The 15,519-nt window shown below is 45.0% G+C and overlaps 1 protein-coding gene and 1 pseudogene across 1 annotated transcript in view; one reads left to right on the plus strand and one right to left on the minus strand.

Moving 5' to 3' along the window:
* The window catches only part of Cow (Proteoglycan Cow), a 1,009,917-nt gene that overhangs the window by 54,297 nt on the left and 940,101 nt on the right, over nucleotides 1-15,519 (minus strand). The gene's annotated exons all lie outside the window — the stretch shown is intronic.
* LOC143371241 (uncharacterized) lies at nucleotides 3,120-4,939 on the plus strand (annotated as a pseudogene).

The raw sequence follows: 15,519 nt of genomic DNA on the forward strand, positions 1-15,519 counted from the left end.
TATCGCTCTTCCCATCTGACTTTCTCTCCTGGCCCACTGATTTTCCCATATGTACCCTCTAGGTAATCTCCTTTCGACATACCCCCATTCTTTCTCCTCCACCCACGTCTCACTCAGTACCATCACATTCCATTCCTCCAGCCCCCTCCAAAATCCTTCATCCTTCTTCTTTACCCCCGCTACATTCCAGAACGCCACCCTCCAAATCCCCCCTTCCTTTGCCTCCTCCCTCCTCTTTCCCCCTTCCCACTTCATTCGTTTCCCTGCCCCTCAAACCACTTCTCCCTTAGCTCGTCCCACCTTCTTACCTTCCCGTCTACCCACATTTTCAGATACCCCACCTGCACTTTCCTTCCCCTCTCCCTTTCCCTTTGCGCCGCTCCCTCTATCTTCCTCTTCTCCTCCCTTCCCCCCAACCTCACCAGAACCATTCCAGTCCCCTCCTTTCCTATACTACCTATTCTCACAACCTCCTTCATTCCCTTCACCCCCAACCCCATCCTTTCCCATAACCTCCCCACCTCCTCCTTCACCTCCTTTCCTTCCAACCCCAACCCCGTTATCACCACATTATTTCTTACCTCCCTTTCTTTCTTGTCCTGCGTGATTTCTATCCTTCTATTTCTCATCCTCCATTCTTCCTCTAGCCCTTCCCCCCTCAACCCCTCCCCCACACTCCCTCTTTTTTGCTTTTCCCACCTATTTCCTACCTTCTCCATCACCTCCTCCATCCTCCTATCCCACTCGTCTATCTTTCCTAGCTTCTCTACCAGCCCTCCTCTCCTCACCCTCTCTTCTCTTATCTCCTCCTCCCATCTTCTCTTTTCCTCTCTCCACTCCTCCTCACTTCTTCTTCTGTCTTCCCTTTTCTTTTTCATCTCCTCCCTCTCCTTCCTTATCTTATCCTCCATCATCCTTTTCTCTTCCCTATACCTTTCCATTTCCTCCCTCATCCTCCTCATCTCCAACATGATTTCCCTTATCATACCCCCAGGCAATCCCTCTTCTTCTCCTCCCTCCTTCCTCCCCCCTTTTCTGGAGACCTCCGCGTCTTCGTGCATCTTTTGAACCCTCCTGCTTTATCCTTCCCCAGTGCCCCATCGCCCTCTTTTCTTTCTCTCTTCTTTCCCCACAAACTATCTAAACTTCGCGCGCTACTCCCCATGCTGTTCACACTGTCCTTTCTAATCCTACCTTTGTATGCCATCTTTCCCACTTCTTTTTCTCCCCCTTTATTCGCCTCCATCTCTTCCTTTCTTCTCTATCCCCTTTCTCCTTTCTTCATTTTCCCTCTTTCCTTGCCCTCTTACCCTTTTATCGTACCCTCTTATCCTTTTTCTCCTGCTCCTTTTATCCTTAACTTTCTCCTCGTCCTTCCTTACACTTTTCGCCTTCTCTCTTTTTCAAACTTCCCGCGTTCCCACCAACTCTTCTCTCCTGTTTCACTCTTCTCCCACCTGCGTCACTACCTGTCACACTCCACGCTCCTTCCCGCCTTTCTTCGCCTCTCTCTACCACCTAACCTCCAAAGCCTCCCGTATCCCTCCCGCACTTCTGCCAGCCCCTAACACCGTCCCTTTCGCTTTATCCCCCCGTCCCTTCTTCAACTCCCCTCTACCTTTCACTCCACTTTCCACTCTCCCGACCACCTCACTCGCCTTTCGCTCCAGCCACACACTCCACTCACTCTTACGCCCAGCTATCACTCACGCGTCTGGAAACGGAAGTCCTATAAATATAATATAAATGTAATATACAAAATGATTAATAATTTTATTAACAAAAAGAAGAAAAAACTACTGGGGTGGTGGTGAGGGCGACGGGGCATGGCCATCCGCTCTGGGGGTGACGACGGCGGCTGCGGCCGCGGTTGCCGTAACCATCGCACATCGATCCACGGTGGCGACGGTGGCGATGGGGACGGCGGCCGCCTCAGCCGCAGGGGCCCCACTCGCCGATACGGCACCCAAGGCTGCCGCAGCCGAGCCGCCATCATCGGGCCAACCATCATCCGCGGCGCGGGGAGGGGGGGGGGCGCCACCTCCTCCTCCACCAGCCGTACATTCAACATGTAAAATATGTTCTAGAACACACAGACACAAAACGTCGATATAACATTGATACATTAAACATATTAAATATCAAACGCACAAAACAATGCAAAGTATTACATACTTGCAGAGGCGGTGAAGGCGGCGATGGCGACGACGGCGGTGAGCCCCAATCCGGGGGGTGACGGTGGTGGCGACGGGGGCGACGGTAGTGGCGTGTCCTGGAACATAGAAACCCGGGATATAATATTTACACAAATGTCTGATTTTAATCTCACACAATTTCAAATGTTAAAAAAAATATTGTTAAGTACATACCTCTGGACTGTCTCTGCACTCCAGGGCAATCCTTAGTAATCCCATTTTATTTCAGAAATAACTTGTCACGCAAAAAAATCGGACTGTCACCGTCACGATTTAAATACAACTGGTGTCGATGCATCTCCTGGCTCTCGCATGTCAAAATCCCCTCCTATCATGAAATCGAGAAGTGTGTAGCTTTGCAAAGTAGGATGCCTTTGTTCTTCGCCATCTTCATCACAGGCTACCTGCATTTTCACTGACCATCCTCCTCCATGTACTTATCTTCTTCCTCTTCTTCGCTGACCGTCCTCTCCTTATTCACGCGCATCTTGTTTCTCTTCTTCTTTGACACATTATTCGACTAGATCACACCACTTTCAACGTGAATCGAACGGGTACTGATCGGGTATCGAAAGGGTATCGAACGGGTATCGAACGGGTATTGAACGGGTTTTGAACGGCTTTCAACGTGAATCGAACGGGTACTGAACGGTTTTCAACGTGTACCGCACGGGTATCGAACGGTTTTGATCTGATATCGACATACGGAGTGCAATTTAAATTATAAAAATGCGTTTTACATCCCCATACTTTTCCATAATTTTTGCGGCTATGATTCATATTTCATTATCGAGGAAATAGCTTCCGCTTTCGAAGGTCACGTTGATGTATTACCCATAACAGAGAAAAATCGAAGATACGACTGATTCAGACTCGCAAAATTGTATTAAATTGCGATTCATCGATTCGTACAAATTTCTAAATACCAGTCTCGACAAATTAGCATCTTTTCTTTGCATAGATCAATTAAAAATTTTACGACCCCAATTTGAAACATTAACCGCCGAAGATTTCAATATATTGACACGAAAGGGTGTGTTTCCGTACGAATACCTTGATTGCACGTACAAGCTGCAAGATCCATGCTTACCGCCGTGCGAATCATTCTACAGTTCCTTAACGGGTGAAACTGTATCCGAGAGCGATTACGCGCACGCCGAGACTGTCTGGCAGCGTTTCGGGATTAGAACCTTGGGCGAATACAGCGACTTGTATTTGAAAACAGATGTCTTGTTATTGGCAGATATTTTTGAAAATTTTCGCGAAAGTTGTATCAAGAGTTAAGGATTAGATTCAGCGCATTATTATACTTTACCTGGTTTCACGTGGGATGCCATGCTAAAACACACGAAAATTACATTCGAATTGCTCACTGACGTCGATATGATCATGTTTATCGAACGCGGTATACGTGGGGGTTTAAGTCAATGTTCCGGAAGATACGCACATGCCAATAACAAGTACATGCCATCTTACGATGCATGGGAAAAGTCATCGTACTTGATGTACTTTGACGTGAACAATTTGTATGGATGGGCAATGTGTCAGCCCCTGCCGTATACTGATTTTCAATGGGTCGAAGATGTCGCAAATTTTAACGTGTCTTCAATCGCTGTCGATTCGCGCACAGGATATATTCTGGAGGTAGATCTGGAATATCCGCAAAGTCTGCACGATGCCCATGCTGATCTACCGTTCTGCCCGACGCGTGCCAAATTACCTGGCAGCAGACAGGACAAGTTACTCGCGACGGTATACGATAAGCAGCGTTACATTATCCATTATCGCAACCTGCAGCAGTGCACGCGTCATGGTCTTCGTATTACAAAGATACACCGCGTGCTTCAATTCGCTCAGTCCCCCTGGCTCCGCGATCACATCGCACTCAATATACGGTTTAGAACAAGCGCGACAAACGATTTTGAAAGAAATTTGTACAAATTGATGAAGAACGCGGTATTCGGTAAAACTATGGAAAATGTACGAAATAACGTGGATGTAAAACTTTTGACACATTGGGATGGCCGATATGGCGCGGAGGCAATGATCGCGAAACCGAATTTCCACAGCAGAAGTGTTTTTTCGGAAAATTTAATAGCTGTTAAATTGCGAAAACTCGAGGTGAAATTCAACAAACCGATATACGTAGGTATGTGCATTCTAGACATATAAAAAATTTGTCTGTATGAATTTCATCACGAGTACATGTCTCCACTGCACGCTCAAAATTGTAAAATTCTATACACCGACACCGACAGCCTCATTTATCACATTCCATGCGACGATATCTACGAGTCCATGAAACATAATATCGATAGATTCGACACAAGCGATTATCCTACTGACAATCCATATAATATGACCCGCTTAAATAAGAAGGTTCCGGGGCTGATGAAGGACGAAAATAACGGTGCGATAATGACCGAGTTCGTAGGTCTTAGAGCGAAAATGTATGCACTCCGCGTAGACGGTAAAAAAGATACGAAGAAGGCGAAAGGTGTCAAGACCAACGTCATAGCCAGAACGATAACTTTCGACGACTACGCGTAGTGTTTGCATGGGGAAATCGAAATGGTTCGCAGGCAATCATGCATACGGTCTAAATTGCGCAAAGTGTACACCATTTCGGAATCCAAAATCGCTCTAAGTCCATACGACGACAAGCGGCATATCGTACCCGATTGGACCGACACTCTGCCTTGGGGACCTTATATAATTCCGTTGTAAAATTCCATTGTAAAAATATCATTATAAAAAAGAAATTTGAACTTGATGAAACTACACATCATGTTGATAAGGAGTTTTCAAATTTTTGTTCTACTTGTCGGGGGCTCAACAGTCGTTCGGTTCCTTAATGCGGTCTGTATTCGGACGTGGGAGTCTAAGTGTTCCTATCATGTCCTCTGGAAAAAGTAAATGTAAGGGTTGTGGAACCGTGGTGGCTAACCCAGTGATTTGTGAAGGATGTGGCATGACAACCCATGGCGGTGCGTCCTGTCTTGGTCGTTCGGGTCACCCGTGGTTTAACGGTAGACTTTTAAATTGTAAACAGTCTCTTCGCGAGTCAGCTGGTTATGCTGACGTTACATATTTGCCGCCGGTACAGTCGCAGTCGTACTTTCCAACACCAGATGATCTCAGAACATTAATAAGAGAAGAATTCAAGAACTTTCTAAGTGAATTCGCTGCTGATATGAAATCTGACTTAGCATGCATTCGATCTGACATTGGTGACCTGTCAGTGCGCATCCGCCAGTTAGAAGAGAACCCACCGTGTACCAATCCTCTATTGCCGTCTACTTCTGCTGCTAAAGACGAAATTATTGCGGAAATTAATGACCGTCAAATCAGAGTTGCAAATCTGATCATACATGGGCTACCAGAATCGCAGAGTACAGCGCAGGACCATATCAAGAAACATGACATGGATGGAGTTAAGGAGATCCTGTCTATAATTCTGCCATCGGATAACCTTGAGGTGAAAACACGGAGGTAGGGAAGACCGAAGGACTCGTCTGCAAGGCCACTCTGTATTGGCCTTAAGTCATCGGAGGCTGTAAGGTCCATTCTGAAAAATAAATAGAGGTATACGGGACCCTGCAAGATCACGGATGACAAGACCCGTTGTCAACGCCAGGCTCTTGAACAGCTTAGGACATCACTGCGGGAGCTCCATGAACAAGGAGAGACGGATAAGACTATTCGCTATGTCCGCGGAGTGCCGACTATTGTTTCTACCAGGAGCAATTGTGATCGTATCTCAAAAAACTCGTGAATTCCCCTTAATATACTATCAGAATGTTCGAGGTCTTAGAACTAAGCTAGATGACCTTAAGACATCGTTAATTAGCTCTACCATCCAGTATGACATTATAATACTTGTTGAAACTGGGTTAAATTCTGGAATCTCAACGTCTGAACTTGGGCTAGCGGGCTATAATGTCTTCCGCGCAGATAGATCTCATCTCACGAGTACTTTTTCTAGGGGTGGTGGTGTTCTTGTGGCAGTTAAGAACACGTTAACCTGTTCGCGAATTAACCCAATACATCGGGACCTAGAGCAGCTTTTTGTCCGTGTCCGGCTTGGTTTTAATCACTTAATTGTGGGAGCATTATATATTCCACCAGCATCGCAACCAGTTCTATATGAAAGGCATGAGGGATGTATCACCGAGATTTTTCACAGTTTTAGCGACGATACCTTCTGTATTCTCGGGGATTTCAACCTTCCTCATGCTGTCTGGTTTAAGGAGTCGGGCGCATCCTGTTTTAAAAAGCCAGGTATATCGTCTTCGGAATCAATGGTTATAGATGTGCTTCTTGAATCGTATAACTACTGCAATCTGGTTCAAGCGAACACTGTATTCAACGCTCACGATTGCATGTTGGACCATATCTTTTTAAATGACACTGAAGCGTTAATAGACAGGTCTATAGATTACCTTATTGCGCCGGATACGTACCACCCACCCCTAGTTGTGCGCTTAAAGGGGTTAGTTTCGACTGTTGACCGCTTACCGGAAAAGGTCACGTATCTAGACTTCAAGCGCGGGGTCTATCTGGGGATTTGAAATTACTTTAACTCCGTTGATTGGGATTTCGAGACTATGGGAATCGATCTTAATTCTGCCTTGGATCGCCTCTACTATCATCTTAATTCAGCTATCGGAGCTTATATCCCGATAAGATCAGTGATACGTTCCTCCTTTCCGCAATGGTTCTCTCCGCGCTTGAGGTATCTGATTCTCCCGAGAAGAAGAGAGCGCATAAGGCGTATAAGCTCTCAAATGATGCGTATGATTACTGGATTTTTTCGGGGATCCGATCTCAGTGCAAATTATTAACAAGAATAGATTATCGTGCGCATGTTACGTATATTGAGAGCTGTGTCCGGAGTAATGTCAAGACCTTTTGGAAATTTGTAAATACCAAACGTGGTATCTATGGTCTTCCAGAAAATATGCGCTATGGTGACCGCTGAGCTTCATCACAATCTACTATTGCCAATCTCTTTGCGGCTTTTTTTGGCTCTGTGTACAGCTCTCCATCGTGTTCTCCGGCCTTGAACGTGAACTTCAATACTCATAATAGCGTGAATCTTAATCGACTCTCTACCTCAATCGGTGACATTTTTTCTAAACTAAATTCGCTTAACACCAACATAGGACCTGGAGCCGATGGTATTCCTCCACTGTTTCTCCAACGTTGTAGCTTTATTTTATCGAGGCCACTCTCGATTATCTTCAATGCTTCTCTTGCCAGTGGTTCTTTTCCATCGTCGTGGAAAACTAGCCTAATCTCTCCAACTTTCAAGGCTGGTGACCGATCGGAAGTAGGCAATTACCGACCCATTTGTAAAATATCCATCATACCCAAGATATTTGAGGAGATCGTCACGGATAAACTAACGCCACAGTTCACGAGTATCCTGTGTAAGGAGCAGCATGGGTTCGTGCCCAAACGCTCCACTACAACGAATTTAGCGGTGTACCATAGCTTTGTGTCCGATGCTCTTGATGTAGGCTCCCAGGTTGACACAGTTTATACTGATTTCCTGAAGGCATTTTATACAGTTAATCATGGCATTCTGGTTCGGAAACTGTCACAGTGGGGCTGTGGTGGGCCCCTCCTATCCTGGATAGATAGCTACCTTGTGGGTCGTGAGCAATTGGTAAGGGTCTCAAATAGTCTTTCTTCTCCCATTAAGGTTACCTCTAGTGTTCCACAAGGGTCTCGCCTAGGTCCGCTGCTTTTTAATCTATTTGTCAATGATCTTGGCGATGTATTTTTGAATACTGAGTTCTTGCTATTTGCTGACGACCTGAAAATCTTTAAAAAAATTCGGACTGTCCAGAATGCGATTGTGTTGCAGGAGGATCTTGACAGGTTTGGACGGTGGTGCACCGGTAATGGCGTGAAGCTCCACACGGCAAAGTGCGTTGTTCTTAGATCTTCTAGAGCTAGGATCTGCCTAAATTATCAATATAGGCTGCTGGATGAACCGCTGACGGAGGTTTCTGAAGTGATAGATCTTGGAGTCTCTATAACGCCGTGTTTTGACTTTAGAAACCATTATACGCGTTGTACTAATAAGGCGATGAGAACTCTTGGTTTTATTTGCAGAGTTGCGAAGCATTTTAGAGATGGGGAAGCCTTGAGGCTGTTGTATGTTGCCCTTGTTAGACCCCACGTTGAATATGCCTCAGTTATATGGAATCCGCGTCACATGAAATATGTTAAACAAATCGAGCGGGTACAGCATAAATTTCTTCGGTTTGTTGCTCGTGTCCTTGGTAACCCAATGGACAGGACTGACCATGACTATTGCCCTGCTCTGCAATCCTTGAACATCTCCACCCTTGAAGACCGTAGACAAATTGCTGACATGGTTTATTTGTAGAAAGTCAACAATGATTTGGTAAACTGTTCTACCCTAATTGAGTTAATTAATTTGAATACCCCGGAGAGGCACTTGCGGAAAAAACCTCTTTTCGCCCATAAGCTGCCGTTGTACTCTTACTACACAATTGACCCTATTAATAGGGCTATGCGGTACGCTAATCAGCAGTTTAATGAGGTAGACCCCTTCATAGGCTCGCTCAGCTCTTTTCGCGCGAGATTACTTAGTCATTTAACAAATTCACGTGTGGTTAATTAATGAATTAATTAATATTTACTTATGTTCTAGACGCTATAGGCTCTGTTTTATGTATATATCTTGTATATTAAGGGATTTCCCGTTAAATATAATAATAATAATAATAATAATAATAATCACCGAATACGTTGAATAATGATTAATGTCATGCTTTGTCAAGAGTTTCTGCACATTGGTGTTGTAAAATTCTTTTCCTTGATCGGTTTGCAAATTTTTTGGATATCGATCTCTAAATATCTTTGCAAACGTTTTAGTCACCTCGGCGCCACTTTTAGTCTTGAGCGGCAACGCCCATGCATACTTGCTCAACACATCCATGACGGTGAGTATGTAGTGGTGACCCTGGTTGAATCGCGAGTACGGACGCATTTCTACAATGTCAGCTTGCCACAGATCGTCGTATCCATGCACTATGACGCGCCACCGAGGGAAATGTCTTCGAGCTGGAGCATGCAATTCCTCAACGAGTTGTAGCTTCTTGCGGCTATGGTTTTCTTCTTCTTTACTCTTGGATTTCGTTAATGGCTGCATGTTTGATCACAGGGGTGTCTTGGACACGAATGATGTGATAATTATCGAGTACGTGCATTATTTGTGCCCCATCGGTCCGAGGAAATTCTGGACAAGTTGCTGCTCCGTAGCAAAAGCGGTTATAGCCTCTTTAACTTTTCGATTTTCGTTGTTCTGCTGCGGGATAGAATTCAACGTCTGTGATATCTTTTGAACGCTGTTTTGCAACGTCAGCATATCTGTCTGAAACACGACCAGCTTCATCTTGAATTCTTCCTGCTGCTCTCTCAATAGTTTAATGCTCTTTTCCATGTATAGTTTATTGACAGCATCTGTGTCGGCCACCGGTTGAGATACGCGTCGTATCTTGCGTGATTTTGCATCAAAATCCGCACTGACTACACAAAGAGCGTTATCTCGCTTGTAATTTCGAAGAAAACCGTTCCATTCGTAATAGTCCATTCTAGCTGCTCCACTCTTCTCGAGCGATACCCCAAATTTGGTGATCGGCATCTCGATGCATACTGTGCACATCGTTGGCGTGCTGTTTAATTTATATAATGAGGCCTACCTCGCGGAGTTCCCCATAAATCCATAGAATTTCAGGATCATGAGAGTTGTTACCCGCCTGACGCGACGCTTCGAGCAAACGCAATCGATCCAACAGCTCGTTGGGATCATCCCAGTGTACGTAATCTATCTTGTTATCGTTTACCACCATGGCTTGCGGTGTCCTTAGACATTTCCCTGCCCTACAAGCTGATGCGCGGGGGAGTAGCGGTGTAATTACGTATTTGTATTTGTGCCCCACGTTGCTCAATATGGGATTTTTAGCACCATGACCGCGTCTGTGGGCGTTTGTCGCCAGCAGTATACTTTTGTATTTTTGTTTATCGGCATCGGTGTACAGGAGACATCATCGGGAATTATCATGAAAATCATTTCGTAAAGGCCGGGCGTTCCTCTGTATTTTACGTCATCTATGATTATATTATCATTCTTGTCAATATCGAAAGCCTTATACCCAAGCATCGTTCCACTATTGCCAAAGTATACGCCCTACACATAGTCCATTGCTGTATCCCTATCACTACTTAGGATTACGCTCATGTATTTTCGCCCCAGCGGACCGAAATGGTTGCGAAACGTTTCTTGTGCCTCCGATGTTTGAAGTTGCAGTCTAATAGATGTTACAAACGACTCATCTGGACTAGTTTCGAAAACGACATCATCATCAACGGTCGAGAGCAAGTGCACTCTGAGAAATGTATTTATTGGCTTGGGAGGAACCGGGGGTTCGTTTGATGTGACATTCTGCCGTTTTCGTTTCGATTGAACTGGTGTGGAGGTTACAAGTGAATATTCCGATGACAAGCGTCGTTTCCTCTTTGTCTTGCGTGATGTGTTTCCTTTAGGCTGTATTTTTGTTTTAGGCGTTAATGTTTCATTGCCCTCTACGTCTGTACTCATCAGCGGTGATGTGTTAGCTTCTGTCGCTGCGGTATTTTCCACAATATGTTTTAAGGGTTCTACGATAGGTTTGAAGTATCTCTCCAACGCGATATCATCCTCCATTTTGCCAGTCTTCAAAGCCTGATGTTTCTTGCGAATGGCTTCGTTGGTTTTTGCAATTTCCTTCGCTAATCTCTCGCGATCCTTAATCACCAGACTATCGATATCGATCATCGTTTTACCGTCACGGTACGGCAAACTCATTAAATCCTTTTCTATAACGTCCATTGGACATCGTGCTGTCCTTGTCTATTACCCCGAAACCATACTCCCGTTGCCAACAATTACGACATAAAGCGCAGAAATCCTCGTAAGATATGTCAGTGTTTACGTGATCGTTGTACACATGTTTCAAGTTGGTACCATCCTGCTTAAACAGAATCAACAGATTCACGTTGTCGCGTATAAGATGTTTGGGAATCTTTGCATACATCTGACAGAGATAGAAGCAGTCAACGTTCGAGTGACGCCACATTGGAAAGCATTCCCTTATCGTATCTTGCTTATCGCAGGCCACGCCATCAAAGATAAAAATGGAATTCGGAAGCGATTCACTCGGCGGGATGACATCACTGTTATTCGAAAATGTAAAGTAGCCGATTTCATCTATCGGAGTCAATAAATTCTCCAAATACTTATATTTCGGCTGCTGCAACGATTTGGAATACACGTACACGTTCTCCAAGCGGACGCCGTGAGGACTTTCCAACAAGCTGACCAGCACGTTGGTCTTTCCACAAATAACAGAGCGTATAGTGTTTGGCAGCATGTTACCGTGTCGGCGCTTCGTATTCGAAGACATCATTTTGCGATTTATCGTCAAAATTTGTCACGCGTATCGTCACAGGTTGTCGCACAAATCGCATCCTCGCTGTGAACTGTGAAAAATGATTTTGATACGTCGAAGCGGCGATGCACCCTATTCATAGGTCCGCGCTGAAGCACAACAGCTCAGTATTCAAAATGCTTCCGATCCTGTCGGATAATTGTGATATTCGAGACCTAACCGCTGAGCAGTTGAAATATATACCAAAGATTATTCTACTGCGAGAGTTTGGCAGACACATTGATCAGTTGTCGGACAGACTCCCCGAGCATATAAAAGCCGATTTTGAGGTTCAGCAGTATCGTCGGTGTCTGGAACATTATAATCGCCCTTTGCAGCGAACGCATACCGACGGTCCACCACCATTGATTAAAAACTGCAGCGAATGTCACCGAAGAGAGTAAAGAAAGTTTGTGGTCTGTTAAATCGGGGGATAAACGCGCTAACTATCGAATTACATATTCCGGGATATCAGTTTTGCGGTCCAGGAACTCATGTGGCAAAACGATTGGCTAGAGGTGATAAAGGCATCAATCCGTTGGACGCAGTGTGTCGCGAACACGATATTGCACATTCGCGTAGCAACGACCTCGGTGAAAGGCACGCGGCAGATAAGGTTCTCGCTGACAAAGCGCGAAAACGTATCGTTGCTGCTACAGCTGTTTGGGCAGCTATGATGGCTAAGACGAAAATCGGAATGGGGATAAAAACAAAAACCCGCAAAAGGACTCCAAAGAAAGCTTCGCAAAAGCGGATTCTTCCGGTGGCAAAACGAGGTGACATATTTCCACTTCTCCCGCTGCTGGGGGTTCTAGGATCGTTGGCCGGCGGAGCGGCGGAGATCGCAGAGGCGGTAAACAATAATAAGGCGACGCAACGTCAGCTGCAGGAACTGCAACGTCATAATCGCTCAATGGAAGATCGTGGACTTTATCTCGCATCATACAAGCGCGGACAGGGAATATCGAAACGAGAAAAAAAACGTCGAACAGAAAATAAAAATGCCCGAGATCGTAACTACATATGCGCAATTGGAGGAGGTGTTTTTATGCGCAACGCGCTACCAGCTGGAGGAGTACGTCGAAATGAGAGCGGTATCGCAAATTTGGACAATGTCGAGGGGCCGTGGGTTCATTGGGTGGCGTATGCGAAGAGAGGGCGTCGAGCTGTATACTTTGATAGCTTTGGGAATCTTCGACCGCCTAAGGAATTGGTACAATATCTGGATAAAGATGCAGTGAAAATCGAATACAATCGAACGTCTTGTCAGAAGTACGATCAGAGCAATTGTGGACAACTATGTCTACGCTTTCTACAAACGATTGGCCGCAAATTTAAGGATTGATTTCTCACCACTTTGATTCAGTACGAGTCCAGTCGTACAGCTTCGAATATGTCGTTAACATTCACTCTAACCGGCAAGAGTAGCACCCTCGCGGTGAGCTACTTTCCACCCATAGATTTGAGCGACGATGATTACGAGCTTGGTCTAACAACCTTTGAAACTTATCACACAATACCGAACATCGACTCGAGCAAAAATAAATTCCACTTCGCAGTAAACTATGATGTCAACAGCAGCGTTGACAACAGTTATGAATACATTACGATTCCCCACGGTTCCTACGAAGTAGACGCCATGCCAAGTATTTGAAGCAGCGATTACTCGAACGGTAATCCTAAAAATCTCGGTGGCACTGATGACTACAATGACGATCGTGACAACGATATGTATCCTATAGTGTTGCGCGCCAACACCAACACCATGAAAAGCGAGCTGTACTGTCGGTTCGCCGTAGAGTTTACAAAGCCCAATAACATTGGATCGTTACTGGGATTCTCGACGAATCGCGTATTAGAACCGGGACAGTGGCACGAATCGGACGATCCGATTAATATCATGAACGTGAACATTATTCGCGTAGAATGTAGCGTGACCGCTGGTGCGTACAACAATGGGACACGTGTACACACGATACATGAATTTTCTCCGGGAGTCCCACCAGGATATAAGATATCGGAAACACCCGCGCAGATCATTTACCTTCCAATCATCGCACAGGTCAGTTTGGATCTAACGATGCGCGTTGTGGATCAAGACGGACGGATGCTTGATTTTCGGGTGCACGTATGACGACGACGACGACGATAATACGCGTGGTGCGAACGAAAGAGATGCTTGTATTGAACGACTCCAGAAACCCATTTCTTCCAAGTGAAAATGTTTACAACAACAACTGCAACAGCTTTGATCACGCTAAAAAGAAGAGGTTCACCGCTACGATCATTGCATTTTTTAAATCATTGGGATTCATTGTATGCATTTAAGTTGAAAAAAAATTGTTGACATTCTAAACATTGGAGGGAAGCCGACGTTTGATGATCGCATCGTCAAGCTCGAGACTCACACATACAACCCTTACGTCAACACGACGTTTGGGTACAGCGAAGAGATAACAATACCTATGCAGCAGCAGGATTTATACACATTACCGTGTGAAAGTTTCCTCTACCTGAAGGGCAAACTGCCGATAAATAAGCCAAATGATGCATCAACGGTGATGTTGGGAAATAATTGCATGGCGTTCTTATTCGATGAGATTCGATACGAGCTGAATGGCGTGGAGATTGATCGTAACAGAAACGTTGGAATAACTAGCACGCTTAAAAACTATGTATCGTTGACACCTGGCGAAGCCAAAAATATGGAGAATGCTGGATGGGGCTTGAAACGACGCGATGGACCTATATTGGAAAATCATTTCAATTTTTGCCTCCCACTCAAATATTTGCTGGGATTTTGTGAGAACTACTAACGCATGATTATTAATGCGCGTCACGAATTGATTTTAATACGATCGCGCAACGATAACAATTCTCTAATAGGATCGCCGATGTTGGAGCCGGAAATTGAATTACTTAAAGTGCAATGGCGGATGCCTCACATGACGCTAAACGATGTTACTAAGATCGCTGTTACATGGTCTGGAAAGTGGACAAAACCTGAGCATTTGTTTTCAATCATGGGATCTGTACGAGTATCCTTTCTTACAGAGTACGACCAAGCATTCGTGGGCCGTGAAGGCATCTGCGCAGCTGGAGAACCCGCGATGCACTATTCTTGGTCTACAGACTGAACGAAAGAATAAGAGAATCGGAGATGTTACTCGGTTCAACGACGGCAAAATGACCAATGTAAATCTTTTTCTCAACTCGGAATTTTACCCACACGATAACCTGACTTTGGACTTTGACAAGAATAAGCATGCCATCTTGTACCACATGTATACGCAATTCCATAAATCGCATTATGGACATGGTAGCAATGATGCATTATTCACCGTGGATGAATTTTTGCAAATTGGTCCCCTCGTGGTGATTGATTGCTCGCAAAAAAATGAGTCGATCAAGAATGGTACCGTGGACGTGCGTATAGAATTCGAGTGTAAAGAGAATGTGCCTGTAAATACTACGGCATACTGGCTGATTTTGCACGATCGGGTGGTTGAATACAATCCGCTGACAAAAGTGGTGCGCAAAATCAATTAAATTGCCACGCTACTTGCCTGCCCTCTCCTGTGCCAAAATCATACCAAAATTTCATCGTGAAAATCGAGATGTTTTACGAGAAAGACCGTATTCTCCAGTCTGTCCTGGAAGCGAACGCGCCTCTAAATTGTACCGATAATGGTCGTACCAACATTCGTTGACATGCAAGGGTTCATCGTCGAGGGAAGATTTGTCGCGAAGGAAGTGGCTGTCCTACGAAAGGGAACAATTCTCTCGCACTATATTTTTGGAAGTTCGATGCAGCAATA

The sequence above is a fragment of the Andrena cerasifolii genome, chromosome 7, assembly GCF_050908995.1.
Source record: "Andrena cerasifolii isolate SP2316 chromosome 7, iyAndCera1_principal, whole genome shotgun sequence".
Taxonomy (NCBI): Eukaryota; Metazoa; Arthropoda; class Insecta; order Hymenoptera; family Andrenidae; genus Andrena; species Andrena cerasifolii.